Here is a 19,086-nt window from a genome sequence, read left to right as displayed (position 1 = left end):
CTTATAACTTCTTGGATGTACACTTTAGGAGAAATTCAACAATATAATATTTTTGGATTTACTACTACCATTCTGGGAAGTCTTTGAATGGTCCGGCTAGTCCTCTCCTATCAATATTTATTAATCAATAACTTACTACCATGTTAACCTATGGGCCATGGGGTTTGCAATGGGGAAAATGACTTGGGCCAGTTTTCTAGCACCAGGGCTTATAAAAACATAGTTTATAAGTATTTCCCTAATCTCTAAAGGACCCCCACCCCCTGTGCAACTAAGGGAGGCTTTAGGGGTTCTGAATCTGCAGAAATATTGCAGATTCTCCTTACCCAGTTCTTCTAGAATCAAAGTCGAATTTGAGCACAATTTAAGGTTTAAAAGCAGCACTGCACACATGCAAGTGCAGAAAAAGCTGCTGGCCTCTAAACTGCCATACCCCAGGTTACTGGGGACTTCTAGGTAGTTTCAATCCCCTGCCCTATTATATACTAGGGGCCTATGGGGTAGGTCATGCCAATTACAGGGGTACCCCACCATACCATGGCATACCCTAGTGTATGTTGGGTGTCTGAACTGTATTCTAATGTGTTCCTTTTAGCTTGGCACTGGCTCTGGGCCTGGTTAAACAGAGCCCAGGGTCAGTCAGAGTCAGTTACCACCAGTTCCAATCAGCAAAAGGTTGGGGGGTGCCCAGGGCACAGGATGACTTTGCAACATATCCCTCCCCCCCAAACGAAAGGTGATGGGTTACTAACGTTCACCCTGGTAGTCCTCATCGGCTAAGTGGAAAAACCTGGAAAGTCCATCAGTATTGGCAACCCCAGGTCTGTGTTCCACTGTAAAGTCCATTCCCTGTAGGGAAATGGACCACCTTAACAGCTTGGGATTCTCTCCTCTCATCTGCATGAGCCACCTGAGAGGCCTGTGGTCAGTTTGAACACGGAAGTGAGTCCCAAACAAATATGGTCTCAACTTTTTCAGTGACCACACCACAGCAAAAGCCTCTCTCTCAATGGCACTCCACCTCTGCTCTCTGGGAAGAAGCCTCCTGCTAATAAAGGCAACTGGCTGATCAAGGCCCCCTTCATGTAGCTGTAACAAAACTGACCCAATCCCTTACTCTGAAGCATCAGTCTGAACTACAAATTCTTTTGTGTAGTCAGGGGCCAGTAACACTGGTGCTGAACACATAGCAGCTTTCAGAGTGTCAAAAGCCTTCTGACACTCTGGGGTCCAAATCACCTTTTTGGGCCTCTTTTTAGAAGTCAGTTCTGTTAGGGGCCCCACAATGGTCCCATAATTTTGAACAAACCTTCTATAGTACCCTGTCATGCCCTGACCTGAGTCTGGGTAACAGGAGCTGTCCAATCCAAAATAGTTTGGATTTTAGCTTGGAGAGGCTGTACATGGCCCCCACCTACCTGGTGGCCCTGGTACACCACAGAACTCTGCCCTATTTGGCACTTGCTTGCCTTAATAGTCAGGCCTGCTTGCTGCATGGCCTGAAGCACTTCCCTTAGGTGGTTTAAGTGATCCCCCCAGGTAGAACTGTATACAGCTATGTCATCCAGGTAAGCTGCACTGAACTGTTCCAACCCAGACAAGACCCTGTTCACCAACCTTTGGAAGGTGGCAGGTGCATTCTTTAATCCAAAGGGCATTACCTTGAACTGATAATGTCCCTCTGGGGTGGAGAATGCTGACCTCTCCTTTGCTCCATCAGTGAGGGCAATCTGCCAGTAACCTGAAGTCAAATCAAAAGTACTCAGGTACTTAGCAGCCCCCAACCTATCAATGAGCTTATCAGCTCTAGGTATAGGGTGAGCGTCAATTTTTGTGACTGCATTCAAACCCCTGTAGTCTACACAGAACCTTAACTCCTTGGGTCCCCCCTGAGGATTAGGTTTAGGTACCAGCACCACTGGACTGGCCCATGGACTCTCAGACGGTTCAATTACCCCCAGTTCCAGCATCTTAGCAACCTCAGCTTTAATGCTGGCTCTGACGTGGTCAGATGACCTGTACAGTTTATTTTTGACAGGTAGGCTGTCACCAGTGTCAATGTGGTGCACACACCACTGAGTGATGCCTGGGGTCAGAGAGAACAGGCCAGCAAACTGCTCCAGCACCTGCTTACAGTCTCTGTGCTGCTGGTCTGTCAATTTGGGAGAGAGTACAACTCCCTCTACTGACCCATCTTGCACGTTAGTGGAGAGGAGGTCGGGCACAGACACAGTTTCCTCCTCCACACCCTCATCAGTGACCAGTAACATGGTCATGTCTGCCCTGTCATGGTGGGGTTTCAATCTCTTCACATGCAGAACCCTCTGAGTGTTCCTGGGTGTGCCAAGGTCAACCAAATAGGTAACCTCACCCTTCTTTTCTAAGATTGGATAGGGCCCACTCCACTTGTCATGGAGGGCCCTGGGAGCCACAGGGTCCAACACCCACCCCAATTATCCTGGAGTATACTCAGGCAGAGTAGCCTTTTGATCATACCAGTGCTTCATGAGCTCCTGGCTGGCCTCCAGTTTCCTGTTTGCCTTGTACATGTATTCCGCCATTCTAGATCTCAGGCCTAGCATGTAATCAAGCACATTGTCCTTAGCTTCTTTAAGAGGCTTCTCTAACGACTCTCTTAGCAGGCTCAATGGCCCCCTCACAGGGTGTCCAAACACCAGCTCAAAAGGACTGAAACCAACCCCTTTCTGTGGCACCTCCTTGTAGGCAAACAGTAAGCATGGGAGGAGAACATCCCATCTCCTCCTGAGTTTCTCTGACAACCCATTTATCATGCCCTTCAGGGTTTTGTTGAATCTCTCAACAAACAATTTCTTTGTGGGTGGTGGTGAACTTGTAGTTGACACCACACTCATCCCACATAGCAGTCAGATAGCTGGACAGGAAGTTCGTGCCCCTATCTGACACCACCTCTTTTGGAAAACCCACTCTGGTGAACACACCAAGCAATGCTCTAGCCACCGCACGAGCATCAATGGTTCTAAGAGGTATAGCTTCAGAGTATCTAGTAGCATGGTCAAATACCACTAAGCAATACCGATTCCCTGATGCAGTAGGTGGGTCCTGGGGACCAACAATGTCCATCCCCACCCTTTCAAAAGGAACCCCAACCACTGGCAGTGGTGTTAGGGGAGCCTTTGTCTTGCCCCCTGCCTTGCCACTGGCCTGACAGGTGACACAGGAGCTGCAAAACTCCTTTACCTTTTCAGACATAAGGGGCCAGTAGAAATGGTTCACCAACCGGTTCCATGTCTTTGTCTGTCCCAAATGTCCTGCCAAGGGGATATCATGACTCAAAGTCAGGATGAACTCTCTGTACTTCTGGGGCACCACCAACCTCCTGGTGGCCCCCTCCTTGAGGTTTCTGGCCTCAGTATAAAGCAGTCCATCTTCCCAGTAGAGTTTGTGAAACCCATTGTCATCCCCTTCCTCTTACTTAGAAGCAATCCGCCTCAAGCTCTCAAGGATGGGACAGTCAAGCTGTCCCTGACTGAACTCCTCTCTGAAGCGTCCACCTGCTCCTGTCAGTTCTGCCAAATCTGACAGCTCTGGCGGGGATGGAGTCCCTCCCTCAGAGGCCAGATCCTCCCCATCAGGGTTAGATTCTTCCTGCACCTCTGGAGTTCCCTGGGCTGGCTCACCAGGCCCAGTGCCCTTGTCCTTGGATGCTTGGCCCTTTGTTCCAGGGTCCAAGTGTCCAACCCCTCCCTTCTGGCTAGTCTGTGACCTAGTCACAGCACATACCCACTCAGGGAGCTCCAATATTTTCATATGGAGTCCTCTCTCCACCTCTGACCACACAGAGGCTTCAAGATCATTGCCCAGTAAACACTGGACTGGGAGCACCTTTGACACAGCTACCTTCATAGGGCCTGTCACACCTCCCCATTCCAAATCCACCACAGCCATAGGATGGAGTTTGGTAGTGCTGTCTGCATATGTCACCTGGTGAAACTCACCAGGTAACAACCTCTCTGGAGGCACCAGTTAGTCCAGGACCATAGTTACATTAGCCCCAGTGTCTCTGATAGCCTCAACCTCAGTCCCATTCACTTTAGGCCTCTGCCTGTACTTGTCCATGTTTGGTGGTAAGGCAGCAAGGGTTGCAATATTCACCCCACCCAGGGACACTATGGTTGCTTCCACCACCTGACTACCTCTCTCTGGGGCACCATTCTCCACCCCTACACTGACACTGGCAATCCCTGTGGATGGCCCCTTAGGGGGGAGCTTCTTGGTGCAGACAGCATCTCCCTGTTTGTGCCCTGGCTGGTTACAGTCAAAGCACTTACCCACTTTCTCCCAAGGCGCTTTGCATGGTTCCTTGGTGATGATTGGCGTGGAACTGTCAAGAACGCCCGTGTGTTGCCATGCCGGGCATCGCCGCATGATCTCTTCCACCAGTTCTTCCAGTCCAGGGAGCCAGACTTTTTCACGCATCCTAGACTTCATTTTCATCAACCCCTGGTGCCCCCCATGTGCCAGCTGTGTTACGTCATGTGGTGGTGCAGCACCACTAGGATGACGATGCGGGATCCTCGTAGGAGGACACTCTTCTGGGTTGTGCTCAGTTTATTTCTCACTCTCCACATTTTTGTAATGTACTCCTGGTCTTGTCCTGACCAGTCATTGTGCAGAAACTTCTGCAAGGTGCCTCCCTGGACAGCGTCCTCCACTTTGGTGAAGACAGGGTCTGTTTCCGCAGCTTCTCTAATGTCAGTCAGTGTCAGGGCTAGGGGGCACGCTGCAGATGAGATCATGTTGATATGTGCCTCTGTCACCTCAGTGTCCGGGGCTGTGTCTTGGGTAACCAAATGTATCGGGTGATGGGCGAGGAAGTCGGCTGGGTTCTTCACTCAGGGCCATTAGATGACTTCCATCAGATACTGTTGAAGTTGGATGGTCCACCGTTTGTTTCTGGGAGGTGGGTTTGGTGCTGATCCCCGGAACCGTGGAACAAGTGGTTGTTGGTCGGTGATAACTTTGAAGGGGTGGCCACTTACATAGAGATGGAAATGCCGGCATGCCCACTTAATCGCCAGGGCTTCTCGTTCGATTTGGGCGTATCATGCCTTGGTAGGGGAGAGTGCTTTGCTGGCGAATGCTAGGGCTGCCCATCAATCACCCTGTTCTTGTTCCTGGGCTAATACTGCTCTGAGGCCCACTGGGCTAGCATCTACTAGCAGTTCAGTGCGCTTGTCCGGGTCGAAGTATACCAGCGTGGTGTTGTCAAGGAAGGCATCTTTGATGCACTAGAACGCTGCTTCTTCTCGGTGGCTCCACTCCCATTTCACGTCTTTCCGGGTTAGGTTCCTTGGTGGTTCTGCAATGATGGCCAGGTCAGGGATGAATCGGCCACAGTATGTGGCCATCCCAAGGAAACTTCGCACCTCGGACACAGTCGTGGGTGGCGGTGTTTACTTTATCACTTGGGACTTCCGGGGATCTACCTGTATCCCATTTTGGTTGAATATGTATCTGAAAAATTCTATTTCCTGCTGGAATAACAGGCACTTGTTGTGGTGTAGCGTGACGCCGTAGTCTTGAAGGCGTTTCAAGGTGTCCCAGAGGTGCTTGTGGTGTTCAGCCGCCATGGTGGAGTGTCTGAGAATGTCATCGCTGACGTTTAGGACAACAAGTCAGTTCTGTTAGGATCTCATGCACGGCATTCTGGAAAACTTTGACTGCCGAGGAGATGCCGAAGTTGAGGCGTTTATAACAGCGTTACCCCAGGTGTATGCTGAAGGTAGTTATAGATCTGCTTTCTTCTGCCAGGGCTAGTTGTTGGTATCCGGCGTTCAGATCCAGTTTGGAGAATCTCTTTCCCTTGACTCTCCTTTAATGTTCCCTTAGAATGGATTTGTTTTCCTAGGGATGATTCACCCACATTCTGTTTATGACATTTTATTACATTTTTCTCCTTTACATTCCTAAAATGTCTGTGGACACACCATTACATGGGGGCATCAGCATTGTTTTCCTTCTACAAACCTTTTTTCTGTACGCACACAGCAATAATCGAAAATATATTTTCAGATCCTTATTGGATGCACACAGCTACAATCGCTTTAATTTGATATATTCTTTACTCCTTCTCGGGCTGTTATTTGCCCATCACTATCTCTGTTATTAAGCCGGATGCGGAGATTAGACACTCCAAGATGGCCAAAGGTATGTGTTTTACTACTATGTATTAGCCCATCGAGCATAATGCCGTTCAATACCCCACGACCCTTGAGCTCTACATCAACACACCTTAGGCTGATAAATTGCCCACTTTTAACCTCTATTGATAAGCGGGGTACTGAATTTACCGTTCCAGGATGGCTGACATCTTTGGTGTGGGTACGTCCTACAACTGTTTGCACTCCCAGACCCATATAAAAGTGTGTTCTCTTGTGGGCCATTAGGTCTCCAGCGTACCAGCCGGAAGGAGCTCTGTTCATCACAGAGTTAAGCACTCATAACTAACTGAATGTTCTCCTGAAATTAGCGGTACAGTGCCAATTACGCTAGATACGAGCATCTGCGTTTGGGGGCATCTTTTAAATACTCACGCGGGGTCTGTCTACTCGCTTGTTCTTTCACACTTTCCTTTGATCCTTTTTATTAGACAAAGGTCTCGTATTAATACCGGCAAGAATATGGCTGCCTGTTATTTTCTTTAACACAACCTGCATCAAGAGGGTGTAATGCACCACAGATTTTATTTATTCATGCCTGAATAAACTTGCACTACCACTAAATCCTCGTTTAACGTACGTGGTGTCATGGTTACGAGCTGGTAGCGTGGCCTCCGCACTCACGCATAGAGTCACTACCGCTGCCCGAGGGGAAATTGGGTTAGCGGTCTATACTCCTGGAACCGGAAGCTGACGTCATCATGCCTCAACACTTCCGGGCGGACGCGCTTAACAGACGGGGATTCCGGCTGCCCCGGCGCTTTGGATTAACGCCGATGCCACTGCTGAAGACACGCTGAGACTAAGACCATCCTCCATCAGGTATCGTGCCTTGCGAAAGCTTTTCCTTTCTCTGGTGCCGTTGTGACGCTCTAGCTGGAGCGCTGTTCTTGTGACACCAGCTGCCTGCCAAGTGCCCATGTAAGCTGTGCTTATGAGACTGCCTTCACGTGCAGGCATTTACCCTGTCTGTCTATGATTAGCCTTGTACTGTTATTTCGTGCCACCTACCCACAGGAGTGTGTTAGGTGGGCTACTGTGCAGATCTTCTTTATTATTTGCGCAGGAGCACTGGATTTTCATTTTGGTTCTCACGTGCAGGAGCGCTGACTGGCCTAGACTGTCGTTACTTGCAGACGTCTTACGTGACTGTTCATCCCCGTAGAAGCCTTGTTCCTTGTTCCTTGCCACTTACGCACAGGAGTGTGTTAGGTGGGCTACTGTGCAGATCTTCTTTATTATTTGCGCAGGAGCGCTGGTTTTTAGGTCTCGCCTAGCTATTGCGTAGCAATCGCTATGCGAGACTCTAGTAAGAGGGGCTCCCAAAAGTGCTCCCAAAAGTGGATTGCATGGCGAGCACGCGCACAATCACGTGCATCGTGCCGCCATGCAATCCGGGTAGCGCTTCAGCCCACTGGCGCCCTCGGCATCAAACTTCAAAGGATCAGCTCCCCCGCCTGGAATGCGCTCCCCCGTCCCTGCCAAGCGCGCGCGCCACGCTCCGCCGCGTCACAAATTTGCTTTCACTTTCGTGGCAGGCGCTATCTTTATGCTGCTTTCTTTCTACCTCACACATGCTAGGCGGCCCGCATGCTTTTACAACATGAAATGTGTGGTGACTTGTTTTTTGTTCAGAACCGACACTGTAACTTGTTCTAATAATGGACATCCAATTTTACATTTACATTGTAGCAAGAAAAACTAAACAGCTCTGGAAATAGGGCAGGACATAGCTTAATGCTGTGAAACTTCACTCTTAAAAATGCACTAGTTTGAAAGTGGATGACGCTTGCAGCGTGCATGCTCCAGCACTATGTAGCTACATTTTGATGTTTTAATTCTAATTCGCGCCACGCTCCGCCGCGTCACAACTTTGCTTTCACTTTCACTGCGGGCGCTATCTTTATGCTGCTTTCTTTCTACCTCACACATGCTAGGTGGCCCGCATGCTTTTACAACATGAAATGTGTGGTGACTTGTTTTTTGTTCAGAACCGACACTGTAACTTGTTCTAATAATGGACATCAAATTTTACATTTACATTGTAGCAAGAAAAAAGAAACAACTCTGGAAATAGGGCAGTACATAGCTTAATGCTGTGAAACTTCACTCTTAAAAATGCCACTAGTTTGAAAGTGGATGACGCTTGCAGCGTGCATGCTCCAGCACTATGTAGCTACATTTTGATGTTTTAATTCAAATTCGCGCCACGCTCCGCCACGTCACAAATTTGCTTTCACTTTCGCGGCGGGCGCTATCTTTATGCTGCTTTCTTTCTACCTCACAGGTGCTAGGCGGCCCGCATGCTTTTACAACATGAAATGTGTGGTGACTTGTTTTTTGTTCAGAACCTACACTGTAACTTGTTCTAATCATGGACATCCAATTTTACATTTACATTGTAGCAAGAAAAAAGAAACAACTCTGGAAATAGGGCAGTACATAGCTTAAGGCTGTGAAACTTCACTCTTAAAAATGCCACTAGTTTGAAAGTGGATGACGCTTGCAGCGTGCATGCTCCAGCACTATGTAGCTACATTTTGATGTTTTAATTCTAATTCGGAGTGTGTAAAAGATGAATGATCACGAGCGCGTTAAACAATGCTCGGCTAAAATTCTGGTTTCTTGATTTTTTTGTAAACTTACTGGTTTACATCTGAAAAGTCAGAGTTAGAAGTCATGAAATAAAAGTAATTTCAAGACCCAGTGGTCCCTGCGGTAATAATAATGGAGAAGAAAGAACTTTATCTTAAACATAATTATATTCAACAATGTAAGAGTCTTAAACAATAAGAAATAAACCAAATTGCCACTAATAATCAGTGAGATGAGTAAAGTGCTCGGTGCTCAAACAAATGTGATACGAGTGTACATATTACAGAATATTTTGTATTTTTATATGTATATGCAGCCCACATATTTGAAATTAAGATCATTTAACTGTTTTTTTATTCTAGGTGGACGGCGTTTTGATCCTGCACTAATGTGGAATCATCTTCAGGACTTTAGTAGCTATTGGCACAAGACATTACGTAAATATGTAGTAAATTGAAGTTCAAAATAAGGTATCGCAGGTATATCTGTGGTCTACAATGGCCCCATACATCTCTTCCTCTCACCCCTGGCCTCTCACTCGTTAAGATACTCATCTTGGTCTCTCTCTCGCACCACCTTCCTCTCTCTCTGTGCCTCTCTCGTCCTCTGTCTACTCCTCTTCAGGCGTCTGTCTTGATCTGTGTTCCTCTTCTCTCCTCCCACCTTATGTTACTCGTCTTTAACGTCTGCCCACCTGCACCCCCTTCCCCGAGCTCTCACTGCCTCTTTCTGTCAGGTTCCCGTGTTTTTTGCTACTAATGAAGTGTGGAAGACGGAGGGCGCTGGCACAGAGGAGTCGGGTGGGGTGCCTCGCTGTAGACCCTGGGGGTGAGGTGGTGTCGAGCGGGTGGGGTGCGGTTGGGGGGAGGACCGTCTGTCACAGCTGCTGCCCTCCTGCATCTTTGGTAATTGGAATTTGTAATTCCGAAGGCAGTGAAGGTTGATCAGCAGCCGCTACCAGGATGCACTGCGAGCGCTGGCTCAGGACTCCAGGCATGCTTCAAGAGAGGAGGGTGGCAACAATAGGGGTTCTGGCTCCAACGCAGTAAGGCTGCGCCAATACAAGAGTCAACAAAAAAATGCCAGTACTGCACTTCAATTCAATAGTTTCTGCTAATTGAGTAACAATCCTCAATTCGGAAAGACCAATCTTTTAGTCTGGTTTCTTATGAACATTTCTTTTTATTTTGGATTTTATTCCTAAAGTTTTTTTCTATTTTTTGTTGGACCTTTTTTAAAACAAAAATTATTTCACAACAAATAGAGACTTGAAAGGTATATACAAAAAACATCCAATATATACAAAGACATCAAAAAATGTCACAACTCACATATAATGTATATCACTTTACAAAATATTTAGTGGACACATTAAACATTCAAAGGACAACATTAAGTGCACTTAGAGACATGAACATACAAAACTAAACAAATTGACGACACATTAACAAATACAGCCTGTTCAGAAACAAGTGTAAACGCCCTGTGTTAAATAAAGTTTTTTGAGAACAGGTGCGGATACTAGTGATTAGTACAAAATTTGTTTGTTCATATTTTCATATAATAGACCATCAGATAATTCAATTTTTAAGTTGTAATCCTGGGGAGATTGGTCTATTTGAGAGAACGGAGGTAAAGAGAACAGGGGTCGACGCGTTTCAAATCCCTTATGTAGCAGGGATTCTCATCAGGACCGTGAAGATTCAATCTACAGAAAAAATAATAAAAACATTCTGTCAGTCATACTCACAACACTCGACTTCAATCAATCACGCACACTCTCAGATCATACCTGTATTTATGATTCAGTGGTCGGTCTCCCAACAAAGTGTCTAATCGTGTAGCTGTAATGTTAAGAATTCAATGGGCATAATTAGTGTTGGTTAGCCAGTAAAAGGGAAACAATGATGACGTTCGTTAATCTGGGTACTTACATAGAGATGCGGTATGACCGCGTGGTCAGTTACTTATTGTCAGTTTCTTCAAACAATTCTGTAAAGAAGAAATGTCCTATTTATTTTGGCGAAAAAAGGGGGCACGCAGATGCTCATATTTAAAATGACCGGCTTAGTGGGGCGGGTGTAATCGAGCACTCCATTTATTGGCACACCCTCACCTAGAAATCAGGCTTGCTGCGTGCTAACAAACTTAAGAGCTCGATTACACCCGCCCCACTAAGCCGGTCATTTTAAATATGAGCATCTGCGTGCCCCCTTTTTTCGCCAAAATAAATAGGACATTTCTTCTTTTCTTCATTACAGAATTGTTTGAAGAAACTGACAATAAGTAACTGACCACGCGGTCATACCGCATCTCTATGTAAGTACCCAGATTAACGAACGTCATCATTGTTTCCCTTTTACTGGCTAACCAACACTAATTATGCCGATTGAATTCTTAACATTACAGCTACACGATTAGACACTTTGTTGGGAGACCGACCACTGAATCATAAATACAGGTATGATCTGAGAGTGTGCGTGATTGATTGAAGTCGAGTGTTGTGAGTATGACTGACAGAATGTTTTTATTATTTTTTCTGTAGATTGAATATTCACGGTCCTGATGAGAATCCCTGCTACATAAGGGATTCGAAACGCGTCGACCCCTGTTCTCTTTACCTCCGTTCTCTCAAATAGACCAATCTCCCCAGGATTACAACTTAAAAATTGAATTATCTGATGGTCTATTATATGAAAATATGAACAAACAAATTTTGTACTAATCACTAGTATCCGCACCTGTTCTCAAAAAACTTTATTTAACACAGGGCGTTTACACTTGTTTCTGAACAGGCTGTATTTGTTAATGTGTCGTCAATTTGTTTAGTTTTGTATGTTCATGTCTCTAAGTGCACTTAATGTTGTCCTTTGAATGTTTAATGTGTCCACTAAATATTTTGTAAAGTGATATACATTATATGTGAGTTGTGACATTTTTTGATGTCTTTGTATATATTGGATGTTTTTTGTATATACCTTTCAAGTCTCTATTTGTTGTGAAATAATTTTTGTTTAAAAAAGGTCCAACAAAAAATAGAAAAAAACTTTAGGAATAAAATCCAAAATAAAAAGAAATGTTCATAAGAAACCAGACTAAAAGATTGGTCTTTCCGAATTGAGGATTGTTACTCAATTAGCAGAAACTATTGAATTGAAGTGCAGTACTGGCATTTTTTTGTTGACTCAAGAGAGGAGGGGGCAGGGCATCGCCAGCGTGGAACGCACTATCATCATCACACATCCTGGTTTTGCTGTCGTCCTTTCTTTGATCTTTAAAGGTCCCTGGATGTCGACGGGTCCTTGGGCAATGTGAACCGTTGTTTGCAGGCAGACAAGGACTTGCAATTGTTCACCACCACCATGAAAGATCCTCACTGCTTCCTCTTCTCGCATGTTGAACAGCAGCATGGCACAGGTCCCAAAAGCGAGACCTATTGGCTATGCCAATGCTTGTTCATTTTGGTTCTCACACGCAGGAGCAATTCCCCGTACAGATTAAGTGCACCGAAGTATACATTGTTTCCTGTTACTGACGCAGGAGTGCTGGTTGGCTGTTTGCCACGGATGACTCAACGGGTCTCACGTATGAGGTAATCTTATAGTCAATTGGGTCTGACAGTACTTAGAGCGGTAAGGAGTTTTGGGATGCGTTGAAGTAACAGTTGTTCCCTTATCATCCATTACAGACCTAGCTTCAAGGAAGACTCCAGAGACATAGTGAGGCCCTCAGACTTGTTACTTGTACTTCTCCTTGTCTGGCTTCTACCCCTGGTACCCCCTCTATCCTGGTAGGTATCCACGCATCTACTAGGGTAAGGTGGGAGATGGTGGTGGTGGTTCATGTCGCCTTTGCAGGATCGCCTCACAAGTATAAGGTAAGACTTGTGGGACAGAATCCAAAGCCCACGTAGTCTATCCTGCCCGGGCGACATGGGTGACCCCGAGATCACTCTACAGGACATCGCAGCCATCCTCGCCAACATGCAGGTGGAAAACAACAGTATACGTCAGGATATCACGGCATTACAGTCACAGGTTGCAGCCGGCAGAACAGGGCCCTGGGGACAGTTCCCTACGGCCAGGGTGCGACAGGAAGGGTTGTTGAGACCACCCTTATTCCAACCCACTGGTTCTGCCGCAGCTCCCGCTCAGGACACCACCATCCAGGTGGTAGCCCCTCACACAGGGCAGCTGGCTCCCCCCGAACGCTTTTATGGCAACAGCACCAAGTATAGTGTCTTCCTTCATCAGTGTCTTCTGCACTTCATTGCCCGAGCCTCAGCTTTCCCGGACGACGTGTCTAAAATCGCCTTTATCCTCTCCTATATGGGAGGTGATGCTTCCCAGTGGTCCATACCTTTGGTGGAGAATGACGACCCCATGTTATACAACCTTCCAGCCTTCAAGGACACCATGCGAAGGATGTTCGCCCGCCACACCTTTGTGCAGGCCGCAGATAATGAACTGCTCGGATTAAAACAAGGGAACACGGACTTGCTGTATTACATCACCACCTTCAGTAGATTGGTGATTGCAGCTCACTGGCCTGAGTCCAAGAAAGTGTCTGTGTTTTACAGGGGCTTGCGGGACGAGCTGAAGGACCTGCTTTCTCACATACCAGATCCTCCAGAAGACATAGGCCCTTTTATTGATTTGGTGGTGAAGCTAAACTTCAGACTACAGGAACGTAAGACCGACAGAAACAGAGGCGGTGATTCCCGATTCCTGACGCATAAAGAAAAGACCACTGATGACTCAGAGAAGAACGGGAGAAAAGGAGAAGACAGAACCAGTGTTTGTATTGTGGCAAAAGCTGACACTTTGTTAGGGAATGCCCAGTGAAGCCATCTAAACCAAGGGGAAAGAAACCCTTTGTTCTTCCTGTTTCCAAAGGTGACTGGTCGGGAAACGGGGAAACCCAGTAGGCTGTGGGGTCCGGCTACTGGGTTCTTCGTCCATCAAGATACCGACCCCTGGCCTTTGTGAAGGTTGCCATCATCTAGGTGTGGAAGTGACCTTACATACACGGACGGGCCTGGTATGGCAGGTAACAGCCCTTATCGATTCGGGAGCCACTGGAAACTTTACTGACAACCAGTTTATGGGAGGTATGGGTATGGCCACCATGCAGAAGAAAACACCTGAAACAGCAAAGGCAGTGGACGGTACGGATCTTACCTCTGGTCTTATCCGTTTTCAAACCGAGATCCTAGAAATGACATTCAGGAATAACCACACGGAATCCATTACCTTCAATGTCAACGACGCACCACAGTTTCGCTTGATACTGGGCCTTCCATGGTTAGTGGAACATAATCCACGGATTGATTGGTTGTCCAGGGTTGTGCAATTAGATTCGGATCATTGTACTTCTCTCTGTTACCCACAGTCGGGTTCCACCAGTACGACGGAAGTGCAGGCCCACGAGCTGCCCCTCACCAGAACTGTCATGACCATACAAGGAAACGGACCAGACGTGTACCTGGACCTGGCGACAGTATTTGACGAGAAGGGGGCAAACACCCTACCTCCGCATCGAAGCTTCGACTGCAGAATAGACTTGATTCCTGGTTCCAAGTTGCCCTGTAGTCGTATATACTCCCTCACCGAAAAGGAAAACGAGCACCTCCGTGTTTATCTTGACGAATACCTACGCAATGGGTTCATACGCCACTCCAGATCACCTGTGTCATCTCTCCTCTTTTTCGTGGCCAAGAAGGAGGGGGACATGAGAACGTGCATCGACTTCAGGGCTATGAATGCCATCACGATAAAAAATAGGTATCCGTTACCTCTGATATCTAACCTGCTGGACCAGGTGAAAGACGCCAACATCTACACCAAGTTGGATCTACGTGAGGCCTATCATCTTGTCAGAGTCCGGAAGGGTGACGAGTGGAAGACCGCGTTTTGGACCAGGTATGGTCTCTACGAATACCAGGTCATGTCTTTCGGACTCTGCAACGCTCCGGCGGCCTTCCAGTATTTCATCGACGAAGTGCTGAGAGATTTCATCGATCTGTTCTGCATCGTTTACGTCGATGACATCTTGATCTTCTCCAGGACAATGGCAGAACATATATGACATGTACGCATCATCCTACAACAATTACAACACCACTGATTGTATGTCAAGTTGGAGAAAAGCGTATTTCACGCCGTTGCGTTGAGTTTCTGGGACACATCATCACTCCTGAGGGATCCAAGAAGGTCGATGCTATACTTCAATGGCCTTCCCCTACTTCCGTGAAACAAGTACAATGGTTCCTGGGGTTTTCCAATTACTACCGCCGTTTTATCACTGGTTTCTCTAGGATCGTCACACCCATTACAGGCTTACGGCGTAAAGGCGTCCGATTTGGATGGGACCATAAGGCCGAACACGCCTTCCAAACCCTGAAGACGAGGTTCACTACAGCCTCTGTCTTAATACATCCAGACCCAGAGCAGCCTTTCATAGTGGAAGCTGATGGCTCCCAAGAAACCCTGGGAGGGGTGTTGTCCCAAAGAGACACCAAAACGGGCCTGTTGCACCCCGTGTCGTACTACTCCAGGAAACTACAGCCAGCCGAGCGTAATTACACGATCTCTGACCGTGAGCTACTGGCCATAAAGGCCGCCTTCGAGGAATGGCGCCATTACCTCAAAGATGCTAAACATCCTGTAACCATTTACACAGACCATAGGAACCTCCAGTTCCTTCGTTCTGCACGAGCTCTGACCTCTTGGCAGTTGCGCTGGACCTTATTCTTCAACGACTATGATTTTCTCATCACATATCGACCCGTAAAGGACAATGCCAAGGCCGATGCTCTGTCACGTCTCGAGGATACTGAAGACACCACAACCATGGTTGAGCCGGGATCTATCATTCCGAAATGCTGTTTTCAGGGGCTCATACTGTCTTCTGGCTTTTTATCACAACTACATGATGACCTGCAACAGAAAGAAACCTCATCTTGGATAGGTGAGCATAAAGGGCTCACAGCTCTGGAAGGATTCATATACCAGGGAGATCGTTACTGCTTACCGTTAACGACCCACCAACAACAAGCCCTATACATGTGCCATGATCACCCCCTATCCAACCACCCAGGCCGTCATAAGACTATGGACCTGCTGCTGAGGCATTTTTGGTGGCCTACCATGGACGCTGACGTACACACCTATATAGCACACTGCGCCATCTGTGCACAAGGAAAGAGCAAGTCTCAACCCTCAGTGGGATTGTTGCATCCTATCCCTGTGCCTCCGTACCCTTGGCATACCATCTCCATGGACTTTATAGTCGAGCTGCCCTGAACTAAGGCAGGATGCACCACCATTCTCACCATAGTGGATCACCTCTCCAAGATGGCTCATTTTTTTCCCCTGACAAAACTACCCTCAGCAGCTGACTTGGCGGTGATCGTCATGCACAACGTGGTGTGATTACACGGTATCCCGTCTATTGTGATCACGGACAGAGGCTCCCAGTTCGTGTCCAAGTTTTGGAATGAAGTATACCACATTCTGGACTTGGAAGTGCGCTTGTCCACAGCATATCACCCCCAGACCGATGGACAGGCGGAGAGGACTAATCAGACCTTGGAGCAATATCTCCGCTGTTTACTGCTATCCGTGGAAAAAGACTGGTCGGCGGTACTATGGTTGGTGGAATACGCCTACAATAACAGCAAACATTCCGCTATAGGCATGTCCCCATTCTTTTCCCTCCAGGGGCGTCATCCCCGTATGGTTCCCTGGGAGGTGCCTCTGAACAGTCCCTTACCCACAGGCAGTCTTGCCATGGCTTCCTTCGTGATCTCTAGCAACAAGCCCGATTTGAACTGGCCAAAGCTAAGGAATCTTACAAACAGTTCGCAGATAGGCACAGACAGGCAGAGCCATGGTACAAAGCGGGTGACAGGGTGTGGGCATCCATTTGGCATCTCAACGCTCACTGGTCCAAGAAGCTGCTGCCCCGATACGTGGGCCCCTACGTCATTGTGAAAGTTGTCAACCGTGTTTCCATGAAGCTATCTCTGCCCCCTCACATGAAAGTCCATCCTGTGTTTCATGTTTCCCTCCTGCGGGCTACGCACCCTGACTGTGTGGCCTCCTCTCCTCCTTCTCCTGTTCTTAGGGGTGACCACATTGAATACGAGGTCCGGGCTATTCTTGACTCTCGTAGGACCCGGGGACAGCTGTACTATCTGGTGGACTGGAGAGGGTATGGTCCTGAGGAGAGGTCTTGGGAACCCTTGTCGCATGTCCGCCACGCTTCCCGGTTGGTTCGGGCCTTCCATGTGGGTCATCCCGGTAGTCCTCGCCCTGCCACCCCGGTGTGATCGGCCGGCTGTTGGGTGGGGGTCCTGTTTGGTGGTGGGTGCTGTCATAGTTACGAGCTGGTAGTGTGGCCTCCGCACTCACGCATAGCGTCACTACCGCTGCCCGAGGGGAAATTGGGTTAGCGGTCTATACTCCTGGAACCAGAAGCTGACGTCACCATGCCTCAACACTTCCGGGCAGACGCGCTTAACAGACGGCGATTCCGGCTGCCCTGGCGCTTTGGATTAACGCCGATGCCACCGCTGGAGACACGCTGAGACCAAGACCATCCTCCATCAGGTATCGTGCCTTGCGAAAGCTTTCCCTTTCTCTGGTGCCGTTTGTGACGCTCTAGCTGCAGCGCTGTTCTTGTGACACCAGCTGCCTGCCAAGTGCCCATGTAAGCTGTGCTTATGAGACTGCCCTCACGTGCAGGCATTTACCCTGTCTGTCTGTCTATGATTAGCCTTGTACTGTTATTTCGTGCCACCTACGCACAGGAGTGTGTTAGGTGGGCTACTGTGCAGATCTTCTTTATTATTTGCGCAGGAGCGCTGGTTTTTCATTTTGGTTCTCATGTGCAGGAGCGTTGACTGGCCTAGACGGTCGTTACGTGCAGACGTCTTACGTGACTGTTCATCCCCGTAGAAGCCTTGTTCCTTGCCACTTACGCACAGGAGTTTGCTAGGTGGGCTACTGTGCAGATCTTCTTTATTATTTGCGCAGGAGCGCTCCTTTTTCATTTTGGTTCTCACACGCAGGAGCAATTCCCCGTGCAGATTAAGTGCACCGAAGTACACATTGTTTCCTGTTACTGACGCAGGAGTGCTGGTTGGCTGTTTGCCACGGATGACTCAACGGGTCTCACGTATGAGGTAATCTTATAGTCAATTGGGTCTGACAGTCCTTAGAGTGGTAGGGAGTTTTGGGATGCATTGAAGTAACAGTTGTTCCCTTATCATCCATTACAGACCTAGCTTCAAGGAAGACTCCAGAGACGTAGTGAGGCCCTCAGACTTGTTACTTGTACTTCTCCTTGTCTGGCTTCTACCCCTGGTACCCCCTCTATCCTGGTCGGTATCCACGCATCTACTAGGGTAAGGTGGGAGACGGTGGTGGTGGTTCATGTCGCCTCTGCAGGATCGCCTCACAAGTATAAGGTAAGACTTGTGGGACTCTGACACGTGGGACCACATTACCATTTTCTTAAAGTATATAGAATATGCCCCTGCCATTTTTCCTATGGTTGTATTCTTATATGTAATTAGGCCGTTTTTCTTTATTTACCCATCCTCAGGGACTCCTCATTGGGAAACACATCCAGGATACATATACTGTGAATAGGAGGGATTATTTCTGAAGACACAAGACGTGCAGTCTTAACAGTGGGTCTAACTTTGGACCCTATTGAATCCCATTCGGGATGGAAATACAACTGGATTTAAGGTTGGTTTCCCGATCAGATTTGGTCACCTTAGCATGATAAACTTGCTCTTACAGGGCTTGTATACTTAGCATTATTTTTCTTTCTTTTTTACCCGTCTCTTTTCCCCTTGGATATTCACGTATTGAGTATAGGTATTTTGTTTTTTATTACATACCTTCGGGTACCAGGCAACATTAAGGGGGTATATTTATGTTAAATTCACTATAGCAAAGTCGCTGTTGACTATTTAGGTTCCTATGTCACAACTTGACTCACAAGGAACAAGCATGTCTTAACTCCGGATCAGTTTATTTTATCTAAAAGTGTCATTATAATTTTTCTTAAATTACCCTAGTTTGTCACTAAACAACCGTGGTGACACATTTAAAACAGCATGGGTTTCCACAGGCTCGAGTAGGCAACATGAGCCGATCCTTTATAGTTAGTCTGTCACAATGGGAAACTGACATTGGATGCTGTTGTCGCATACCTTTCATTCCCAATTCTGTACTATTGTTTGTTTCTTAGCCCTGAAGAAGTCGCTGCGCACAAC

This window comes from Triturus cristatus, chromosome 9 (assembly GCF_964204655.1).
Source record: "Triturus cristatus chromosome 9, aTriCri1.1, whole genome shotgun sequence".
In the NCBI taxonomy this organism is placed as follows: domain Eukaryota; kingdom Metazoa; phylum Chordata; class Amphibia; order Caudata; family Salamandridae; genus Triturus; species Triturus cristatus.
Note: the sequence above shows the minus strand (reverse complement) of the source record.